General features: G+C 43.1%; 2 pseudogenes; both read left to right on the forward strand.

Moving 5' to 3' along the window:
• Window positions 1–3,138: 3,138 nt before the first annotated feature.
• On the forward strand, window positions 3,139–5,387 carry LOC113614903 (neuronal vesicle trafficking-associated protein 1 pseudogene; annotated as a pseudogene).
• A 9,028-nt stretch (window positions 5,388–14,415) lies between these two features.
• LOC113617624 (short transient receptor potential channel 7 pseudogene) lies at window positions 14,416–15,492 on the forward strand (annotated as a pseudogene).
• Window positions 15,493–23,079: the final 7,587 nt, after the last annotated feature.

Raw genomic sequence — 23,079 nt, forward strand, 5'->3', positions numbered from 1 at the left:
ATGTTACAGACTAAATTCGTTTCAGGCTTGGATAATTTCTACAAAGACCTATGGTGCATGTAGCAATTTTATAAAAACTACAACAAATATCGCTAAAAAGACATTGTGATTAAGTGTGGCCTTTGCTTCATCAGTAATTAACCACAGTCCCTGTCTCCAAAAGGCGCTGTGGTCATGCTCTTTTGCAGCGGGACTTAGGGTGTAGAATTCATACTTTTTATGGATCACTGACATCTGGCTTCCTTCAGACTGGCTGATGCATCTGTAAGAGCAGCTTGATAAAAATAGCAACCAAGGGATCAAGAGGGAGTTTAATAATCAGTCCTCCTCTCAAATATGGTTTTGTTTCCACTGAAACCCTTCTCAATGACATCAAATGTCAATGTATGCATTTATGGAAAATGGAAAAGATACACAGTATCTTAATTGAGGTGTTTGATGAGTTTGATCACTTATCTCAATAATATATGCAAATAAAAAGGCATGTGCATTCAAAGTTCATTTTTAAGAAAAAAATTAAAGAAGGGGCAATTAAATGCTAACTGCATTTTAGGGAGAATCATTTTGCTCATTATTGGCAGTAAAACTGACAGGATCCCCAGAGTCCAACAGAGCAACACATCTGATTCATGAGTGTGAGCTTTGTCCTCCAGCTATTGTGGACCAAATGACTATGTTTCTGACATATCATCTTTTGTGGAGTCTTTCCAACCCATATGAAAAGTATGGCTAAAGCCTGATTATCTATTGTGTCAAGATTAAATGGCAAGGATACAGTGGCTAAATATTTTCATAGGTATATAAATGTTTAAATGGGGGAAATAGGGAGAGGTTGGTAAAAGGGTACAAACTTTCAGCTATAAGATGAATAAGGTCTGAAGATCTAATGTAAAACATCGTAACTATAGTTGATAACACTGTATTATATAATTGAAATCTGCTAAGAGAGGACTTAAATGTTCTAACCAAAACATATAAATATATATCAAATCACCACAATGCGGACTTTAAATATTTTATAATTTTGTCAATTACACCTTAACAGAGCTGAAAAAATAAAACAAATGTTTTGAAAGTATCATTAGAATAGAAATCGGAGCTAATAAGACTCCCAGTGAGGTTAAAAGGCCTCCATCAATATCTGAATCAATTCACGTAGCTCCAGGGTTTGCTGTGAAACCCCTTATGTTAAGAGTAATCCCATGGAGTAGGAATGTCCCAGTATACTCTTGTATGCATACATGATTTGAAGGCCCATAATGTTTCATCAACACCAGATTCTGTAAGGAAAGGAGCTGAACTGACAATTCTGTGAGCATCCAAATGTAAGTCAAAGCTGAGGTATTTAAGGATGGGAAAGAAAGCCTTGTTTATTTCTTGCTATATCTGAGTGTCTGCTTTCAAGGTCATTCAGGAAAACGCATGGGAAGTAATAAAGACATTTTAACTTCTGACAAATACTAGCCACACACATTTTTTTTCTTTGATAAAACATGATTATTACAGAAACATCAAGATTTATATGATGTGCAACTCTTGCACAGAAATTATCTGCCCTGAGGTTTAGTCATTTTGCTTCACCTACCTCAGTTTCTCCACCTGAAAATGAGAACGTTAACACCTTGTTTTTTATGTTTGTTTGTTTATTTAATGAAGGGAATTAACAAACGATGCTTTAACATCCTTTAAGTTTGTAGGCTACAGCGTCTATGACATCCATATGGACTCTGAATTTAGATTGGGTACTTATGTGTTCCTTGAGAAATTTTTCTCTGCTCTGACTTGGTTCAGTAGTTATTATATTTCCTCTGAATTAATCTCTCCACGGCTCACTGCTGTGTAGTAGTTGTGTACTTTTGACCTTGGCACCTGACCTATTCTCCCTCCTGAGCAGACCTCCAGTGGAAAAGTGATGTGGACTGAAGCTCCAGCTCCGGCTCCTGCTAGGACAGTTACTGTTACGTCTCTGAAACACTGCTCAGGTGCTCTTGAGTCTTTTCTCAGGTTGAGCTGTGACGGCAAGTCCAGAGAGGTGCTCCTGAGAAGGGAGAAGCATCATCATAGGACAGGCTGAGAAATTCCATGACAAAGAGTTTAGTCTTTTGTGGGCTTAATTCCCACCTGAGTGTGTGTCCCCAGATAACAGACCTTGAAACTGAGTTCACATCCTCTTCTGAAACAAGGCCCTTTGGGGACACAAAAGAGGTGACTGCTTAGCTTTCAACTCAGTTACCTCCTCTCCTTCTAAAAGAACTTATAATAATAAACACTGTGCCCAATTTGTGAGTCTTTCCCTCTCCTGTAAAGATCTCTTTTGGAATCTCAATCTACGGTCTGCATTGGCATCAACGAGCACCCTCCCTCCCTGGAATGATGGCATTGTTGAGAGAAATGGGCTCAGGAGGGGCTCATAAACTTGAATTCTGGGAAACCTCCCTAGCAATTTTTTTATCAACGTACAATTTAGAAAAGTGGATGGCAGTTCAGAAGCTCTTCCTAAAGAAGAGAGGAGCACTCTATCAGGATTTATCACCCACAGTTGCCTTTTTTGTGTGTGTGGTACGCAGGCCTCTCACTGTTGTGGCCTCTCCCATTGCAGAGCACAGGCTCCGGACGCGCAGGCTCAGCAGCCATGACTCACGGGCCCAGCCGCTCCGCGGCATGTGGGATCTTCCTGGACTGGGGCAAGAACCCGTGTCCCCTGCATCGGCAGGCGGACTCTCAACCACTGCGCCACCAGGGAAGCCCCCACAGTTGCCTTTTGAAGGAGTTGCCCACCATTATTCCTTTTACTTTTTTGCAGATGAAGAAGCTGCTCCTCTGAATAGTTTAGCAGCTTCTCCCAAGAAGTGTGACTCAGGCCTAAGCAGGATCAGAGTACAAAGTCTGACCTCCAAGTCTCTGCTTTTCACCAGATTGGGGCCCCAAAAGGAGCTAACACCAGAAGGGTTTGAGCACGTCAGAAGGTAAAATGAGCAGAAAACTAAATAGAGCCCAAATTTTTAAAAATCACAAGACTGAATGACAATACTTTTTTTTTAATCTCAAAATACTAGGTATATTTTAAAAGCCTTCTTCTGTGATTACTTTTGTTTATCTTTTACAAATGATTTCAGTGAAATACTCAATGCATGGAAACATGACCAATAACAAAAAGACAACTGGGAAGATGGAAAATAGTTCAAAACCAACCCCCAAGTGCTTACTCTTTAGAACAGATACTTTCTTATTGAAATGTATGCCATTTTAATATTATTTGAATAATATGAGTGTGGGTAGACTAGAAAAAGAGGCTAGAAAATGTGGGTAGGGCCAACTGGAGAATAAAAAAGTTTTGAGAGGTTCAAGTTTGTAGAGACTTAGGGACCTGGTCCAGACTCTCTACTTTACAGTTAAAGCATCTTGAACTGGGAACCTGCTCAAGGAGTCCAAGTGAGCTAGAGATGGGATATCCAGCTCAAGCTCAAATTACACGACAGCTATTATTATCTCCAGTCTGCCATTTTAAAAGCCTGACAAACTAAAAGGTTCAGTAACTTGTCCAGAGTCACAAGGCTGGCAAAAGGTGGAGCTAGCATTCCAACTCTAGACCTTTCAACTTGAAAGCCTGTCTCTCAGCCCCACTTGTCTCAAGATCTTCGTCTGAGATTGCTGTGAGCGGGAGCGGGCAACACGGAGGCTCAGAGCACGGTCGGAGCCCAGACCTGCCGGAGCCGGGCGTGGGGTGGCAGCCTCGGGTCTCCCGGAACCATGGTGAAGGTGGGAAACAATTTCACGGAGAAGGGCACCAAGCAGCCGCTGCTGGAGGATGGCTTCGACACCACCCCCCTGATGACGCCCCTTGATGTCAATCAGCTGCAGTTCCCGCCCCTGGATAAGGTGGTCGTGAAAACTAAGACTGAAAATGAACCTGACTGAAATAAAGGCAAAGCACGTCCTCCCAACATAGCCAAGTTCACTGTCAGCATCACTGAGGGTGTTACCAAGAGGTTCAAGGTGTCTGTGCTGGTCTTCTTTGCCCTGGTCTTTCTCACCTGTGTCATCTTCCTGGTCGTCTACAAGGTGTACAACTATGACCGTGCCTGTCCCGATGGCTTCACCCTCAAGAACACCCAGTGCATCCCAGGAGGCTTGGAGAGCTACCATGCGGAGCAAGACTCCAATGTCCAGGAGAAATTTTACACCATCATCAACCACCACAACCTGGCCAAGCAGAGCATCACCCACTCGGTGTCGCCGTGGATGTCAGTTCTGTCCAAAGAGAAGCTCTCAGAGCAGGAGACTGAGGCTGCTGAGAAATCTGCTTAGCGAGATGGGCAGGTTCCTTACAGTGTCACTGGAAGGTAACAAAGGGACTCTGAGGGAGATTTCATTAGATAGAATTACTGATAATTTAGAGGTTACTCAGGTATGGTGCAACTGCTTCTGTTTGCTAATGCTGCTTTGCAAATACAGCTTGCTGCGGACCACCATGGCATAAAATCAAGGGCATATCAGCATTGCTTAAAGAGCTCTGACACCACTTGCCATGTTAGAGAATCTTAATTTAGCGACTTTACTGGGATTTATTGGATGCTGTCAAAAAATAAATTTACACTGGATATGCAAGGGATTCGACTTCAGATAAATATGCACTTTGTGGGATTGATTTTTTTTTTAACTACCTTGCCGTTTGCAAACCTGACTCCATAGCCATATCTAGAGTGATCCCTTGCTTTGCTAAGAGCAAGATGTACTGCACGTTTCTTCCTACCTCCCGCCAATGGCAATAGTGCCAATGGTCAAGACGCACCATAGTGAGCAGCAGAGGGAAGGAAGGAAAGATGCCATCAGGTCACAGTTGTGCCCTCGCCTGCCCCGTGCTCACTACTGAGTGTGCAGGCGCTGCAGCAGGTCGGCTCGGGCCGTGGTCACTGCTGCGGGCAGAAGGCTCCCTCTCAGTACAGAGGGCGCCCACTGGGCAGGGGAGCCATGTTTCCCTCAGTGCATGTGGACTGGGTCAGAGCATGTGAGGTGGGGACTCTGGGAAGAAGGAATCCGGGGCCACAGGTTGCAGAACCCATCTCCCTGTAGCTAGTCCATCTGCTCTGTGATGGGCTGAGTACGAATGAAACCTACTGGCCCTTTTGTTCACATCTATTATGAATAAGTTTGCACCAACAGCCGTATTAGCTACTTAGTTTTAATTAGCTGGGTGAGAAAAGTGAAAGTGTAATCGCTGGTAAGCCAAGGCTACTTTAATTTTTATTTTGTGGGACAGATGTAACTCCTTTGATGTAAGAAACAGGCAGGAAGAGGGGGAAGATGGCGGAAGAGTAAGACGCAGAGATCACCTTCCTCCCCACAGATACATCAGAAATACACCTACACGTGGAACAACTCCTACAGAACACCTACTGAACGCTGGCAGAAGACCTCAGACCTCCCAAAAGGCAAGAAACTCCCCCACGTACCTGGGTAGGGCAAAAGAATAAACAGAGACAAAAGAATAGGGACAGGACCTGCAGCAGTGGGAGGGAGCTGTGAAGGAGGAAAGGTTTCCACACACTTGGAAGCCCCTTCGTGGGTGGAGACTGCGGGTGGCGGAGTGGGGAAGCTTCGGAGCCACAGAGGAGAGTGCAGCAACAGGGGTGCACAGGGCAAGGAGCTGAGGCTCGGGCTTCGGAGGTCGGAGGTCGGATCCCAGGGAGAGGACTGGGGTTGGCGGCGTGAACACAGCCTGAAGGGGTTAGTGCACCACGGCTAGCCGGGAGAGAGTCCGGGAAAAGATCTGGACCTGCCGAAGAGGCAAGAGACTTTTTCTTCCTTCTTTGTTTCCTGGTGTGCGAGGAGAGGGGATTAAGAGCGCTGCTTAAAGGAGCTCCAGAGACGGGCACAAGCCGCGGCTAACAGCACGGACCCCAGAGACGGGCATGAGACGCCATGGCTGCTGCTGGAGCCACCAAGAAGCCTGTGTGCGAGCACAGGTCACTATCCACAAGTCCCTTGCCGGGAGCCTGTGCAGCCTGCCACTGTCAGGGTCCTGTGATCCAGGGAAAACTTCCCCGGGAGAACGCACGGAGCGTCTCAGGCTGGTGCAACATCACGCTGACCTCTGCCGCCGCAGGCTCCCCACTCAATCCGTGCCCCTCCGTCCCCCGCAGCCTGAGTGAGCCAGAGTCCCCGAAGCAGCTGCTTCTTTAACCCCATCCTGTCTGAGCAAAGAACAGACACCCACAGGCGACCTACACGCAGAGCCGGGGCCAAATCCAAAGCTGAACCGCCGGAGCTGTGTGAACAAAGAAGAGAAAGGGAAATCTCTCCCAGCAGCCCCAGGAGCAGCGGATTAAATCTCCACAGTCAACTTGATGCACCCTGCATCTGCGGAATACCTGAATAGACAACGAATCATCCCAAATTGAGGAGGTAGACTTTGGGAACAACAATATATTATTTTTTCCCCTTTTCCTCTATTTGTCAGTGTGTATGTGTCTGCTTCTGTGTGAGATTTTGTCTCTATAGCTTTGCTTTCACCATTTGTCCTAGGGTTCTGTCCGACCAGTTTTTTCTTCTTCTTGTTTGTTTTTTTTACTTAAAAAAAATTTTTTTTCTTAATAATTATTGTGTATTTTTTATTTTAATAACTATATTTTATTTTATCTTACGTTATTTTATCCTCTTTCTTTCTTTCTACTTTTTCTCTCTTTTATTCTGAGCCGTGTGGATGAGAGGCACTTGGTGCTGCAGCCAGGAGTCAGTGCTGTGCCTCTGAGGTGGGATAGCCAACTTCAGGACACTGGTCCACAAGAGACCTCCCAACTCCATGTAACATCAAACGGCGAAACTCTCCCAGAGATCTCCATCTCAACACCAACACCCAGCTTCACTCAACAACCAGCAAGCAACAGTGCTGGACACCCTATACCAAACAACTAGCAAGACAGGAACACAACCCCACCCATTAGAAGAGAGGCTGCCTAAAATCATAATAAGTCCACAGACACCCCAAAACACACCACCAGACGTGGACCTGCCCACCAGAAAGACAAGATCCAGCCTCATCCACCAGAACACAGGCACTAGTCCCCTCCACCAGGAAGCCTACACAACCCACTGAACCAACTTTAGCCACTGGGGACAGACACCAAAAAATATGGGAACTATGAACCGGCAGCCTGCAAAAAGTAGACCCCAAACACAGTAAGATAAGCAAAACGAGAAGACAGAAAAACACACAGAAGATGAAGGAGCAAGATAAAAACCCACCAGACCTAACAAATGAAGAGGAAATAGGGAGTCTACCTGAAAAAGTATTCAGAATAATGATAGTAAAGATGATCCAAAATCTTGGAAATAGCATAGAGAAAATTCAAGAAACATTTAACAAGGACCTAGAAGAACTAAAGAGGAAACAAGCAACGATGAACAACACAATAAAGGAAATTAAAAATACTCTAAAAGGGATCAGTAGCAGAATACCTGAGGCAGAAGAACTGATAAGTGACCTGGAAGATAAAATAGTGGAAATAACTACTGCAGAGCAGAATAAAGAAAAAAGAATGAAAAGAACTGAGGACAGTCTCAGAGACCTCTGGAACAATAATAAATGCACCAACATTCGAATTATAGGGGTCCCAGAAGAAGAAGAGAAAAAGAAAGGGACTGAGAAAATACTTGGAGAGATTATAGTTGAAAACTTCCCTAATATGGGAAAGGAAATAGTTAATCAAGTCCAGGAAGCACAGAGAGTCCCATACAGGATAAATCCAAGGAGAAACACGCCAAGACACATATTAATCAAGCTGTCAAAAATTAAATACAAAAAAAACATATTAAAAGCAGCAAGGGAAAAACAACAAATAACACACAAGGGAATCCCCATAAGGCTAACAGCTGATCTTTCAGCAGAACTCTGCAAGCCAGAAGGGAGTGGCAGGACATATTTAAAGTGATGAAGGAGAAAAACCTACAACCAAGATTACTCTACCCAGCAAGGAACTCATTCAGATTTGATGGAGAAATTAACACCTTTACAGACAAGCAAAAGCTGAGAGAGTTCAGCACCACCAAACCAGCTTTACAACAAATGCTAAAGGAACTTCTCTAGGCAAGAAACACAAGAGAAGGAGAAGACCTACAATAACAAACCCAAAACAATTAAGACAATGGGAATAGGAACACACATATCGATAATTACCTTAAATATAAATGGATTAAATGCTCCCACCAAAAGACACAGACTGACTGAATGGATACAAAAACAAGACCCATATACTTGCTGTCTACAAGAGACCCACTTCAGACCTAGGGACACATACACACTGAAAGTGAAGGGATGGAAAAAGATATTTCATGCAAATGGAAATCAAAAGGAAAGTGTAGCAGCAATTCCCATATCAGACAAAATAGACTTTAAAATAAAGACTATTAGAAGAGACAAAGAAGGACACTACATAATGATCAAGGGATTGATCCAAGAAGAAGATATAACAATTATAAATATTCATGCACCCAACATAAGAGCACCTCAATACATAAGGCAAATACTAACAGCCATAAAAGGGGAAATCGACAGTAACACATTCATAGTAGGGGACTTTAACACCCCACTTTCACCAATGGACAGATCATCCAAAATGAAAATAAATAAGGAAACACAAGCTTTAAATGATACATTAAACAAGATGGACTTAATTGATATTTATAGGACATCCATCCAAAAACAACAGAATACACATTTTTCTCAAGTGCTCATGGAACATTCGCCAGGATAGATCATATCTTGGGTCACAAATCAAGCCTTGGTAAATTTAAGAAAATTGAAATTGCATCAAGTATCTTTTCTGACCACAACTCTATGAGACTAGATATCAATTACAGGAAACAATCTGTAAAAAATACAAACACACGGAGACGGCTTCCCTGGTGGCGCAGTGGTTGAGAGTCTGCCTGCCGATGCAGGGGACATGGGTTCGTGCCCTGGTCCGGGAAGATCCCACATGCCGCGGAGCGGCTGGGCCCGTGAGCCATGGCCTCTGAGCCTGTGCGTCTGGAGCCTGTGCTCCGCAACAAGAGAGAACACAGCAGTGAGAGGCCCGCGTAACACACACACAAAAAAAAGATCAGATCAGAAATAAATGAAAAAGAAATGAAGGAAACAATAGCAAAGATCAATAAAAGTAAAAGCTGGTTCTTTGACAAGATAAACAAAGTTGATAAACCATTAGCTAGACTCATCAAGAAAAAAAGGAGAAGACTCAAATCAATAGAATTAGAAATGAAAAAGGAGAAGTAACAACTGACACTGCAGAAATACAGAACATCATGACAGATTACTACAAGCATCTCTATGCCAATAAAATGGACAACCTGGAAGAAATGCATAAATTCTTAGAAATGCACAACCTGCCGAGACTGAATCAGGAAGAAATAGAAAATATGAACAGACCAATCACAAGCACTGAAATTGAAACTGTGATTAAAAATTTTCCAACAAACAAAAGCCCAGAACCAGATGGCTTCACAGGCGAATTCTATCAAACATTTAGAGAAGAGCTAACACCTATCCTTCTCAAACTCTTCCAAAATATAGCAGAGGGAGGAACACTCCCAAACTCATTCTACGAGGCCACCATCGCCCTGATACCAAAACCAGACAAGGATGTCACAAAGAAAGAAAACTACTGGCCAATATCAATGATGAACATAGATGCAAAAATCCTCAACAAAATACTAGCAAACAGAATCCAACAGCACATTAAAAAGGATCACACACCATGATCAAGTGGGGTTTATTCCAGGAATGCAAGGTTCTTCAGTATACACAAATCAATCCACATGATACACCATATTAACAAATTGAAGGAGAAAAACCATATGATCATCTCAATAGATGCAGGGAAAGCTTTTGACAAAATTCAACACCCATTTATGATAAAAACCCTCCAGAAAGTAGGCATAGAGGGAACTTTCCTCAACATAATAATGGCCATATATGACAAACCCACAGCCAACATCGTCCTCTATGGTGAAAAACTGAAACCATTTCCACTACGATCAGGAACAACAGAAGGTTGCCCACTCTCAGCACTCTTATTCAACATAGTTTTGGAAGTTTTAGCCACAGCAATCAGAGAAGAAAAAGAAATAAAAGGAAACCAAATCAGAAAAGAAGAAGTAAAGCTGTCACTGTTTGCAGCTGACATAATACTGTACATACAGAATCCCAAAGATGCTACCAGAAAACTATTAGAGCTAATCAATGAATTGGGTAAAGTAGCAGGATACAAAATTAATGTATAGAAATCTCTTGCATTCCTATACACTAATTTGAAAAATCTGAAAATGAAATTAAGAAAACACTCCCATTTACCATTGCAACAAAAAGAATAAAATATCTAGGAATAAACCTACCTAAGGAGACAACAGACCTGCATGCAGAAAATTATAAGACACTGATGAAAGAAATTAAAGATGATACAAATAGATGGAGAGATATACCATGTTCTTGGATTTGAAAAATCAACATTGTGAAAATGACCCTACTACCCAAAGCAATCTACAGATTCAATGCAATCCCTATCAAACTACCACTGGCATTTTTCACAGAACTAGAACAAAAAATTTCACAATTTGTATGGAAACACAAAATACCCGGAATAGCCAAAGCAATCTTGAGAACAAAAAATGGAGCTGGAGGTATCAGGCTCCCTGACTTCAGACTATACTACAAAGCTACAGTAATCAAGACAGTATGGTACTGGCACAAAAACAGAAATATAGATCAATGGAAGAGGACAGAATGCCCAGTGATAAACCCACGCACATATGGTCACCTTATCTTTGATAAAGGAGGCAAGAATATACAGTGGAGAAAAGACAGCCTCTTCAATAAGTGGTCCTGGGAAAACTGGACAGGTCCATGTAGAAGTATAAGATTAGAACACTCCCTAACACCATACACAAAAATAAGCTCAAAATGGATTAAAGATCTAAATGTAAGGGCAGAAACTATCAATCTCTTAGAGGAAAACATAGGCAGAACACTCTATGACATAAATCACAGCAAGATCCTTTTTGACCCACCTCCTAGAGAAATGGAAATAAAAACAAAAATAAACAACTGGGACCTAATGGAACTTAAAAGCTTTTGCACAGCAAAGGAAACCATAAACAAGACGAAAAGACAACCCTCAGAATGGGAGCAAATATTTGCAAATGATGCAACTGACAAAGGATTAATCTCCAAAATTTACAAGCAGCTCATGCAGCTCAATAACAAACCCATTCCAAAAATGGGCAGAAGACCTAAATAGACATTTCTCCAAAGAAGATATACACATTGTCAACTAATACATGAAAGAATGCTCAACATCATTAATCATTAGAGAAATGCAAATCAAAACTGCAATGAGATATCATCCCACACCTGTCAGAATGGCCATCACCAAAAAATCTAGAAACAGGGCTTCCCTGATGGCGCAGTGGTTGAGAGTCCACCTGCCGATGCAGGCGACATGTGTTCGTGCCCCGGTCTGGGACAATCCCACATGCGGCAGAGTGGCTAGGCCCGTGAGCCATGACCGCTGAGCCTGCGTGTCCAGAGCCTGTGCTCTGCAATGGGAGAGGCCACAACAGTGAGAGGCCCACGTACTGCAAAAAAAAAAAAAAAAAAAAAAAAATTCTAGAAACAGTAAATGCTGGAGAGGGTGTGGAGAAAAGGGAACACTCTTGCACTGCTGGTGGGAATGTAAATTGATACAGCCACTACGGAAAACAGTATGGAGGTTCCTTAAAAAACTACAAATAGAACTACCATACGACCCAGCAATTCCACTACTGGGCATATACACTGAGAAAACTATAATTCAGAAAGAGTCATGTACCAAAATGTTCATTGCAGCTCTATTTATAATAGCCAGGAGATGGAAGCAACCTAAGTGTCCATCAACAGATGAATGGATAAAGAAGATGTGGCACATACATACAATGGAATATTACTCAGCCATAAAAAGAAACGAAATTGAGCTATTTGTAATGAGGTAGATAGACCTAGAGTCTGTCATACAGAGTGAAGTAAGTCAGAAAGAAAAAGACAATTACCGTATGCTAACACATATATATGGAATTTAAGAAAAAAAAATGTCATGAAGAACCTAGGGGTAAGACAGGAATAAAGACGCAGACCTACTGGAGAACGGACTTGAGGATATGGGGAGGGGGAAGGGTGAGCTGTGACAGGGCGAGAGAGAGTCATGGATATATACACACTAACAAACGTAGTAAGGTAGATAGCTAGTGGGAAGCAGCCGCATGGCACAGGAATATTGGCTCGGTGCTTTGTGACAGCCTGGAGGGGTGGGATAGGGAGGGTGGGAGGGAGGGAGATGCAAGAGGGAAGAGATATGGGAACATATGTATATGGATAACTGATTCACTTTGTTATAAAGCAGAAACTAACACACCATTGTAATGCAATTATACCCCAATAAAGATGTTAAAAAAAAGATACATTGAAGGAAAAAAAAAAAAAAAGAAATGAAATTGAGTTATTTGTAGTGAGGTGGATGGACCTAGAGTCTGTCATACAGAGTGAAGTCAGAAAGAGAAAAACAAATACCGTAAGCTAACACATATATATGGAATCTAAGGGAAAAAAAAAGAAAGGGTCACTAAGAACCTAGGGATAAGACAGGAATAAAGACACAGACCTACTAGTGAATGGACTTGAGGATATGGGGAGGGGGAAGGGTAAGCTGGGACAAAGTGAGAGAGTGCCATGGACATATATACACTACCAAACGTAAAACAGATAGCTATTGGGAAGCAGCCGCATGGCACAGGGAGATCAGCTTGGTGCTTTGTGACCACCTAGAGGGGTGGGATAGGGAGGTTGGGAGGGAGGGAGACGCAAGAGGGAAGAGATATGGGAACATATGTATATGTATAACTGATTCACTTTGTTATAAAGCAGAAAGTAACACACCATTGTAAAGCAATTATACTCCAATAAAGATGTTAAAAAGAAACAGGCAGGAAAGGCTAGGAGGAGGGCTGGCGTCGCACCTTGCAAGTCCAATTATGACATTTTCATTCACAATCTTTTTAAGATAATTATGTTTCAACCTGAATCTTGACAGTAAAGTATATGTTTACGAAATTGCCAGTTAGATAAACTAAGTGTGTAAGATGATTAAACAGAAAAAAGACATTCACGGAAATTTTTTTCCACGTTATTTAAATGTGTTGTTTCTGGTGGACATGTCAACAGTTTCAGTGTTTTTTTACATCAAAAATAAATGACAAATAGTGCAAGATCTGTTGCGAACAAGCATGGTGGTCATGGCCAACTCCATTACTGTTTCCTGAAATGTGCTTCCAAAACATACAGTATATATGTGGAATCTAGAAAAATGGTACAGATGAACCGGTTTGCAGGGCAGAAAGAGAGACACAGATGTAGAGAACAAACGTATGGACACCAAGGGGGGAAGTGGGGCGTTACGGGGTGGGGATGGTGGTGGTAGGATGAACTGGGAGATTGGGATTGACATATACACCAATATGTATAAAACTGATAACTAATAAGAACCTGCTGTATAAAAAAATTAAATTAAATTAAATTTTAAAAAAAAGAAAGAAATGAACCCAGCATATAAATTAACCTGTTTTTCTATCCACATAAAAATCTAGGTTTTATCCTAAGAAACTGTGGCTGAACTTCCTCAGGAAGGCTGCTTCAGCGGCCATCAGTAAGCAGCAATGAGTCTAGGCCTGCTCCGTGCAATACTTGCCCTTTAGTAGGTGCTCAGTCTGCATGGGGACGAGCACAAAAGCACAGTCCCGCTATGGTATAGCACTGAAACAGAGGGGTGTGGCCATGCCTGCATGTTGCTGCAGTTTTGTCATAGTGTGGGAGCTCAGTGGGGTAATACACCTGAAGCAAAGGCAGCAGTATCCATGGTGGCCATTTCTGTGGCAAACCCCTGAAGAACTAGGCACATCAACAGGCAGGAAGGGACAATAAAATTAACGTGGACTGAGTACTTTCTACATGCACGTTACCTCATTTAATCCTCCTACCGACTCTATGGCCCACAAAAGTTATCCACATTGTACAGGTAAAAGCACAGAAAAGCATTGTACTAAAGCACAGAGAAGTTAAGTGACATTCTCAACTTTGCACAAATGGAAATAAAACATACAGCCCTCGGCCTGTTTCCACCACATCATGACCTCACACTCTCCACGTCCACCATTAGCTTGGCCTAAACCCACATTTCAGCTTTTCGGACACTCCTCCACCCAAGGCGGATAGACTGCTGTGTAACTTAACCAATATTCTTCCATTAGTATAAGAATAGTTTGGGTTATGAAATTTGTCTTAATCTCAGTGATAGGACAATAATTTCTAGCAAGATTTCGTAACTTCTCAAAATATTCCAATCACGATATTCTTTTTCATCTCAACAATTTTTGTTTGCTCTGCCCCTGGGGAACCTGCAGGATCCTGAGAGAGTAACTAGCATCTTTGCCTTATCACCCCACAGGTTGGGAAGCAGCACCTTCAGAAACATGCAGCGCCGGCACACGACACTGAGGGAAAAGGGCCGCCGTCAGGCCATCCGCGGTCCCGCCTACATGTTCAACGAGAAGGGCACTAGCCTGACGCCCGAAGAGGAGCGCTTTCTGGACTCGGCTGAGTATGGCAACATCCCGGTGGTCAGGAAAATGCTGGAGGAGTCCAAGACCCTCAACTTCAACTGCGTGGACTACATGGGGCAGAACGCGCTGCAGCTGGCAGTGGGCAACGAGCACCTGGAGGTCACGGAGCTGCTGCTCAAGAAGGAGAACCTGGCGCGGGTGGGGGACGCGCTGCTGCTGGCCATCAGCAAGGGCTACGTGCGCATCGTGGAGGCCATCCTCAGCCACCCGGCCTTCGCGCAGGGCCAGCGCCTGACGCTCAGCCCGCTGGAGCAGGAGCTGCGGGACGACGATTTCTACGCCTACGACGAGGACGGCACGCGCTTCTCCCACGACATCACGCCCATCATCCTGGCGGCCCACTGCCAGGAGTATGAGATCGTGCATATCCTCCTTCTAAAGGGCGCGCGCATCGAGCGGCCCCACGACTACTTCTGCAAGTGCAATGAGTGCACCGAGAAGCAGCGGAAGGACTCCTTCAGCCACTCGCGCTCCCGCATGAATGCCTACAAGGGACTGGCAAGTGCTGCCTACTTGTCCCTGTCCAGCGAAGACCCTGTCCTCACCGCGCTGGAGCTAAGCAATGAGCTAGCCAGACTAGCCAACATTGAGACTGAATTCAAGGTAACTCTCCCACTTACCACCCTGCAGGCAGATTGCCCTGTGGGCTCTTCCAGGTGTGTCCAGGAGCCAAATGGGTTGTCTTCTGGTTTAACACTGGGTCTTGCCTATTCAGGCTCACAGGGAGGAAGGGAACTTCCTCAAGGTGTGGCAGATGTAGGCCTGAAGGAAAAGCAGCCCATTAGGTGAAATATTTGAAACCACATAAATGTGGCAAAGAGGTGACGTAAATGCAAATCCATACAGTAAAAGACATGCAGCACACAGGCAAGATTATACTGTGGTTCTAGTGTAAATGTCTCAGCTCTGCCCCAGGCAGCTCAGCAATGTCTAGGATACTTCTGGTTGTTTCCTAGTCCAGGTCTTGGACTTCTTGATTGTCTCACCTGTACAGTTTTCACATTTGTTTTGTTCATAGCTCTAACCCATCCTAGACTACTGTGTTGATCCTAGATTCAATAGCAATAGCTTGCTAAATTGAGAAAGGCTTGCAGTTATGTCAAAGGGCTGAGGAGGAGGTACACCAAAATAAAAATAAAACTCTCTCTGTAGAGTTGGGCTTGTCATCCCAGTAGATGGGCCCAAGGCGACACCCCCTGAGAATACTTGGAACTGCCAGGTTAGTCCAGGAGATGGAGACCCACCTCCAAAGTCCATTATTCAATAGTGGTCCTGTGCTTTTACTGTCAACTGTCACTCCCCCTGAAAGAGAAAACTGGGACCTAATTCTTTTGACAGTTTAATAATAAATTAAAATCAAATATTTAGTGGGCACTTACTGTGTACCAAGCACTAAGTTCCTTACCTATATGATGTTTAATCCCCTCAACAACCATTGGTATGGGTACCATTATTGTGCCCATTTTATATGAAGGCACAGAGGTGGAGAGGTATCATGTAGCCAATAAGTAGTAAAACCATTGTTTTAATCTAGGCACTCAGACTCCAGAGCCAGCTCTTAGCCATTCTGGGAAGTTGTGAGCCAGAGGCCTTGTTCATACATTGGGCTTCTCAGAGTTTTACTTGTCTCTATCTGAAAGATACCTTCCACTGCAGACGGTGTGGCTGAAAGAGTAGAAAATACAACTGGGCTCATAATTTCTCATCCTGCCATTCAGTCAGAGCCTATGATGCCATGAAGCATGCAAAAAGGTTTCACATGTTGGGCTGACACAAGATGTCACCGGCAGGAAAGGAGTTCATTGTCCAAATAAGATGTCAGGGCAAGAGTTGCCCCTGCATGGGACACAATTAGGTGGCGAAGGATTGGTACCAACTCACAGCAAAGGAGGCCTCATGGACCATCCTGTTCAGGAAGATCTCAAAGGAGGAAACAGAATTGGGCTAGGCTTTAATGAGCAGAAGGAACTGAATCAGTGGGAAGAGAGATGTAGGCATTCAGAGGAGGCAAGTGAAGGTGAGGTCCAGAATGGCCCACAGCAGGCAGTGGACTGATGAGATACTCCATGTGACTACAATAAAGATTTCCTGTAGGGGCACCAGAAGGAAAGCTGAAGAGATGAGTGGGCAGACCTCAGAGGGCCCTGCATGTCAAGCTGAGCAGTCTGGATATTATCCTCTTAGAAATGGAGAGCCCCTGAAAGTTTGTGATTTGGAGACTAAAATGAAAGCTAGGGTTTTGGAAATTTACTTGACTGGTAGGTAACATGAATTAGAGGATTTGGAGTGTGAGACACTGAGACTGAAGAGGGGGACAATTTAGTTGTGCATGCATGAGGCCATTGAAGCCTCTCTGTAGGAATGGGATCACCCAGAGCCAGGCACTGAAGAACCAGGCTTACAGGAAGCTGCAGGGCACTGCAAATGATGAAGAGATGAAAAATCCTGTAATTAAACTAATTTCACTCCATCTGTCCCCTTACCTTGGATCCATCTACTGAACTGGAGCCACTTCCATAAACCCTGTAACATTCATAGCCTCATCTAGAAAAATTGGTGGATGTAGATGTAGAGATTAACCAAAGAAGCTCCCAAGGAATGTGGCTATTGCCTCTCATTTCCTTGTTTCTGTACAATAAACTCCACCTACCAGCAATAAGTCCAGTGATGTCCCAAGGAAGCTTAGTGGAATTTTGCTTGTTCCCTAGGCTTCAGACTGAATATGCACAAGCATATAAAAGAAATGGCTAAGCCAATTAACTTAGATATTTCTGCCCAAGAAAAAAACAATTCAAGCAAAAAAATGTTTTTTGGATCAGATTATCTGGATAATTGCCCAATTCTCTATTTATCTGGAATCTGGGAGCATGCCAGCCTTACTAAATAAAATGATGCTAGACTAACATTTGGAAGTACATCTGAGCCATTTGTTTTCTTTACTAAAACCCAAAGTCTGGCATATTTTAGTATATATAATAATCTAAAACTGGAAGTTTGTTGAAAGCATCTACTATGATATTTTGATTTAAAAAGTAAATTATGGGGCTTCCCTGGTGGCGCAGTGGTTGAGAGTTCACCTGCCGATGCAGGGGACGCGGGTTCATGCCCCGGTCTGGGAAGATCCCACATGCTGCGGAGTGGCTGGGCCCATGAGCCATGGCCGCTGAGCCTGCGCGTGCAGAGCCTGTGCTCCGCAACGGGAGAGGCCACAATAGTGAGAGGCCTGCATACCGCAAAAAAAAAAAAAAGTAAATTATGAAAATTATGTACAATTAAGAACATGACTAACATAATGACAAATCTTTTCTACAATGCAATGAATAAGAGTTAGCATAAATACATTTGCTGGCTATTAACATCCCCCTAGTTACCTTTGTTTGAAATAATGTCTTTCAGATTGTCGACAAATGGTGCATTATAAATTAACATAAGCCTTCCTTTAGAACTTTATTATTTATTAAACTGTCCTTACATGTGCATTCCTGGCATTATAAATCTTCCCAGAGAAAAGAGCAGCTTATTAGCAAGAGGGAAGTCGAACTGCGATAAAAGAATAAAGAGCAAGTGATGTGTTCTAAAATGGACTCCTCAGGAGTCTGTTCTGCTTTAGAGGGACTACACATTGAAGAGTGCAGGCATGTGGTACGGAGATGACCCAATGCCATCAACTGCATAAAAAAGCTATCAGGTTCTCACTGGAGATGTCACAAGTCGTCCTCCAGATCCTCTAAAACACTCATTCTGGGAGTGACTCTTCCTGACGAGAAAATATCATGCAGGAAAACCTGGATTCAGTTGCCCAAGCTATCGGGTTTTTTTGTTTGTGTGTTTTTTAAAGATGATGTTGGGGGTAGGAGTTTATTAATTTATTTATTTATCTTTGCTGTGTTGGGTCTTCGTTTCTGTGCGAGGGCTTTCTCTAGTTGCGGTGAGCGGGGACCACTCTTCATCGCAGTACGCGGGCCTCTCACTATCGCGGCCTCTCTTGTTGTGGAGCACAGGCTCCAAACGTGCAGGCTCAGTACTTGGGGCTCACGGGCCTAGTTGCTCCGCGGCATGTGGGATCCTCCCAGACCAGGGCTCGAACCCGTGTCCCCTGCATTAGCAGATTCTCAACCACTGCGCCACCAGGGAAGCCCCAAGCTATTGTTTTTAGAGTCTTTTTAATTTACCACCAGAAGAAAGTTTAGTCATTAGCAATAAATAGAGCCAATGTCAAGGTCTCCAGTAAATTCTGGCTGGAGTCAGGTGCCTGCTAGCAAGCCATTATTTGCAGTGTGGAAATTATGCACATATTTTCTTACGTCTCTCTAATCTTCTTGGGTCTACAAAGATATTAAAACTTGATGTGGCAGTGAGGCCTCCCTAATGCCATGAATGGTGCCCAGTAATCTAGTAAGCACGCCATAAATCCTTGAATAAAGGAAATCCTGGAAGGATAATCATATCACTGATGAAGCAAGTGATTACTTTTATCTATGATTTAAACTCTTCCAACAACTATGGATTTAACAGAGGTATGTGATGGACCTGGTGAAATGAGGAAGCTCTAAAGATTACATGGTGGTTGAAAACTAACACACGTTAAATAACTGAAGACCAATCATGTGCTGCACCGTCTGGTGTCAATGACCACTCAACTCCTGGAGGGCAGAGAGTGTTTTCCTGGTCTTGCCCACACAGAACAGATCATGTGTCATCTTGGAGCACTGCCCACAAATGGCATTTTGGTTAACTGATTTATCTACACAGTAGGAGACAAAGAAAGGGAAACTCTATTGGATAGACTTTTCAGAGGTGTTTCATCCTGATGGAACGGGCTTCCTGTGTAGAGGTGCCTGGAGTAGCCTGGAAAAATAAGGAATCTGCCTATCTCAGTTGAGTTACAGCTCTGCCACCATGAACACAATAAGGTCTTTACATTTCTCTTGAATTAGCCTGCATGGTTTTCTTCACTGATCATCCTTCTGATAAAATTGCTCAAGGTCCCCTTTATTTTGCTGGTATCTTCTCAGTCAAATTCCTGGGCATCCTGTCTAGGTGTATTGTTTATCTGTGGAGCTGTTATTTCAAAAGGATTACAGATGTGTTTCAATAGGATTTCTCTTTCTTCCAACTTAGAGTTATGCCAACAGCAATGTCTGGTGGGAGTGGGGAGGGGATGGGGAAGGAAAGTATGACAAAGGAATACTGTAGAGGGAGGTTTAGGGGTTTGGAAGGAAAGAGAAAGCAGGATCAGGATTGCAGGTATTCCTCTTGCTTTCTCACCTTTTGCTTAAATTGAAAAAGTACCCAGTGTTCCCAAGTCAAGAAACTGTGGAAGCCCAACAAACACTTTACCTTAGTTATTTAAGATTTGGTCATTCTGAATAATAAGCTGCAACTAAGAAGGCTTTTCCTGTTGACAACACATCAGCATGGCGGCTGCAGACTGTGCTTCAGATACAAGCAATTTATTCTTAGAGACCACAGAGGGGAAGAGTAGGGGGGAAAGAAAGCTAAAGCTATAACTTCATCTTGCTTGAAGTGCTGATGATTTTTCTGTTTGTCGATGGGTTGTTAACTACATGCATTACGAAAAACAGATAATGAATTATGTATCAAGGTTTCTGTTGCCATTTTAAGACCCATAAAAAACTCTCTGGGCCTAAAATACCACAAATTAAAAATGCAAATAATGATAAATCGGACCAATTTGCCACCTGCTACGATCTCTAGTGAGATCCCATTGTGAAGGTAAAGATGTTGAGATGACAGTTTGCAATTTGCTTGCAAACTTATCAAAATGGAAAAGGGAAGAGAAGGGGAGAAGGTGAAGGAGTGACTTTTTATTGTGGAACACATCTGAACCCTGGAGTCTGGAGCCATGAAGCTTGAGCAAAGCCCTCTCTGGGCCTCGGGCAGTACTGAAAGCTGAACAAGCCCATTGCCCCCAGCCTCCGGAGGAATCTGTGTTTGCACCTGTTTCTCATATGCTTTGAATATTTTTAGGATTTTTAAATTTTATAGACCAACATCCTGGGAAAATACACTTCCTTGAAGTCTGAAAGCTTGGCTGGTAGTATAAACAAATGCCTGCTTAATATGCAGGAAATGACTTGAAAATTGTTTCCTTTTCCTTTGGGAAAATATTTTTAAGCTGTGAAGGCTACAGGTCTTAAAAGCAAGTTGTTTTTGCTGTTGTTTAAGAGAATCAGGCAGAAACCTCCTCAAAGCACTCGTTTATATACCATCCAAAAGACCCTCAGGGATCTGACTGTGTCACCCAATCCCTCTGCTTGAGCATCTGAGGATGCAGAATGTAAGCACAGAAGAGATAGATCACAGATGTCAGGTGATGAGCTATAATGGGACAGCCCCCCCACTAAGCACGCACAGGTAAAATGCGGCCAGAGCATGTGCGCTGGTCTCCATACCTGAGAGAAAGATCCAGGGACTGGCTTATCCCAGGAGAAGAGACAGGTGATTCTGCCCACGTTAGCTTTCTCTTTTTCTATTTTTCTACCTAAGTGTCTGGAAGAGCACTTTCACCAGAGCATTCATTAATGAGTCATCACAGGAAAATGAGCTAATTAATGTGTCCTTTAATGACAGTTTTTCATTGGGTCACAACTAATGCCTTAAATGATTTTTCCTCTTCTACTCTTTATGCCAAGAGTATTAGCCTCTAAAATACAGGCAGACAGTGTAAGTTGGGTGACAGGTATTCAGATGGGAAAAAGGAGGCCACTATGCTAGACGAGGACAAGGACAGGGGACAGGCTTTGGGTGAGCACCCAGTGCAGCCATGATTCATTTTCTCAAGGCTATGGAGTCGAAAGCACAGAGCTTGGCTCCAGAAGCAGAATGACCTGGGTTCCAGTTCAGAGTCTTCTCCTAGCAACCATACAATCTTGGGCATCTGTTGGAAGTTTGTTTTCTTATTTGAAAAATGGAGATGGGGGAGGGAACAAGTGTTAGGAAAGAACTGCAACGTGTGGGAAATGGAATGTTTGTTTTCCCCACCCAAACACTTGCCCTTACCCCTAATCTCTGTAAATGACATCTCGATTCACCCCATTGTTATGAGCTTTCAATGCCTCATCCTATTCAACCTCCAGAATGTCCTGGCACATATTAGGTACTCAGTAAATATTAGTTCAGTTAAAAAATGAGTCAGTGAGTGAATTAATGAATAATGACCTCCGAGGGTGTTGGTGAGGATTAAATGAGATGAAGAATATAAAACTCTTTGAAGAGGACCTGACCCATAGTAAGTACATAATTTTCCCCAGAGATCGCAGTGGGGATCCCTTTTTGTTCCCCAAAGCCCACTGGATTTTCAGCACCACAACTTTTCTTCCCAATAAACACAACTTAAATTTCAACACCTCCTCTGTTCAGAGGGTCTTCCTGATTTCTGCTAATCCCTCCCCAATCCCAAAGATATTTCCAGAATAAGAAAAAGTACAGGCTGTACGTATGAGCTCCATGATTAACAATAGGTCAAGGGAGTATTCTCCAATTGGAAAAATGCAGACCACTGAAACTGAAGAAGGCTGGCGTGCTGCTAAAATATTGCTGTGAAAAGAAGCAACATGGGCAGGAAAGACAGAGGCTGCAAAGAGGGGGAGGGAGAAAATGGGCAAGCTGAGCTCCTGCCAAGTACAGACGGAGATTATTTTTTGAAAAATATCTCTGTGTTAAAGATTCATCACTACACACAAAAAAACTGAGAAAAAATCATTTCCTATACAAGTGCAACTATCAGTCTGAAATATCAGAGATATGGAGAAAATGGAGGCAGTTCTTAGAGGATATCAGGCAATGAGTAGTAGCACAAATTATATCAAAAGGAAATGATGAAAATGTAGAGTTTTTCCCTGAAAAAAAGTTACAGTTCTATATATAAATTAATCATAATATACCAACAACAGGGAGGCATGTGTTTTACTAGCAGCAAATTCACATGTAGATTAAATGTGGAAAATATATGTCAGGAGGGTGGATGGAAATATGGTCTGTAGACCTGTAGAATATCAGAACTGGATGGACCCTAGTTACAGAGCTATCTGAAAATTCAGTATTCATGCAAAAAATACTTAATTAAGCCTCTAGTATGAGCCAGGCTCTGGGCTGGGTGCTGGGATGAAATGATGAAAAGATAAGTTCCTGCCCTCAGGACCTTACAGTCTAGTGGGGGAGACAGGCGTTCTTCATATAATCACACAAATAGCTTTACAAATCATGCTGAGTGCTAAGCAGTAGAAGAGCAATTTTAAACGCACTGACTTACTGGGACAGCTGACTCTGTGTGAGTGTGTGCATGTGTTGAACGATTTCTCAGAGATGACAACATTGAAATGAAAATGGAGGGTATGAGACAGCTAGACAGCA

This window comes from Aethalodelphis obliquidens, unplaced genomic scaffold (assembly GCF_003676395.1).
Source record: "Aethalodelphis obliquidens isolate GAN/ISIS:26980383/991018 unplaced genomic scaffold, ASM367639v1 scaffold4, whole genome shotgun sequence".
Taxonomy (NCBI): Eukaryota; Metazoa; Chordata; class Mammalia; order Artiodactyla; family Delphinidae; genus Aethalodelphis; species Aethalodelphis obliquidens.